This window comes from Anopheles coluzzii, chromosome X, assembly GCF_943734685.1.
Source record: "Anopheles coluzzii chromosome X, AcolN3, whole genome shotgun sequence".
NCBI classification, from domain to species: domain Eukaryota; kingdom Metazoa; phylum Arthropoda; class Insecta; order Diptera; family Culicidae; genus Anopheles; species Anopheles coluzzii.
In genome coordinates, this window is record NC_064669.1 from 27,329,196 (window position 1) to 27,330,777 (window position 1,582).

The following is a 1,582-nucleotide window of genomic DNA, read 5'->3' on the forward strand; positions in this document are numbered from 1 at the left end:
AACAGTTTTCTGCACGATGTGCAAAGAGCTCATTTCGTCGTCCCGGGCGAATGGAAAAACACAAAAATCTCGAGTATCTTTCTAGGTTTCTGTTATAAAAGGGCAGGCCAAAAGGTGACTGGTTAAGATAAGCATTTTAAGCATACAAGCACTTAATTGCAACTTTTGATATAAAAACTAGGTACGTACACGTAGATTGTATCAACATGGACATCCATGAACGCGTACGCTCGGGCTGCGCCCTCCGTGTTGTACTTTCCCTGATTGGTACACAATTTTGGTCCATATGTACCAACATGGACATCTATGAACGCGTACGCTCGGGCTGCGCCCTCCGTCTTGTACGTTCCCTGATCGGTGCACAGTTTTTCTGAACGGCTATCCCGACCGGCAACTTGTACCAACATGGACATCCATGAACGCGTACGTAGTGTACTTTCCCTGATCGGTACACAATGTTGGTGCACGGCATAGGAAATGGGCTTAAAATGGTCAAACTCAATCCATTTCAACTAAAGATAGTCGATAGTAGCTGTGCCGATGAAGTTGGGCACGATGCAAGTCAAAGTTGTTTAATGAATAACATGTCCACCATACATTTCAATACAAAATTGCTCGGTCAGACCTACAAAGTGCTATATCTCGAATACTAGGCGTCGGACTGGGGGGATGTAGAACAAATTTAAGTTCGACTAATGATTCTACATCCGGTTCTGGATAGTGGTTTTTTGACCATTTTTCAACATTTTGTGACACCCCGAACCTAGGGGCAGCCCCCTAGTTTTTTTCAAAAATGTGCACCGAACGGGCCAGAGAGCTCGAGTAGTCGAAAAAAAATTTTTTGTTAAAACCCCTCAACACGTGTAGAAAACTGATTTTAGATGATAAAAAGTGAAACCAGAACGTCAAACGACAACTTTGTTGGGGGTACAGTATCGGACATTAAGATAGGACCCTTTTTTTTTCAATGCACCGTGCACTTGTTTTGCCACGTTACTCGTGTTTGTGTGTGTGTGTATGTGTGTATGTGTGTGTGTATGTGTGTGAGTGTGTGTGTGTGTGTGTGTGTGTGTGTGTGTGTGTGTGTGTGTGTGTGTGTGTGTGTGCATGTGTGTGTGTGTAGTAGTAGAAAGTGAGTGTGCTTTTTAATATGTATTTGCAAGTGCGCGGGTTTGTGTCTGAAAAACATAGCTTGCCATGATGTCATATTGCGTTGAAATTATTCTTATTATGTGTGATATCATGTGAAACATTGTGCGTTTACACTTGGATAAAAACTAAAGTTTGCATCGACAGCAGCCCTTGTTCCTCGGACGAAAACGCAGGTCTGCTGTTTCAGGAATGTGAATGCGACACCGGTGCGAAATGGACACACGCACAATAGCAATGAACTCGGCATTCTCTCACAGGTGTTTCTCTAGTGCACGCCATTGAAAGGCCTTCGTGCATCTCTGCGTTGCACGTTGTGTGCGAATGGTAAACTTTGTGCGTGCATTGAGCTGGCGCGCAGTTGTTCTTTTCAATGGGCGTTTTGTTTCATGAGCGCGGCAGTATTCTGTTCTCGATTTTGAAGGGAAGACGC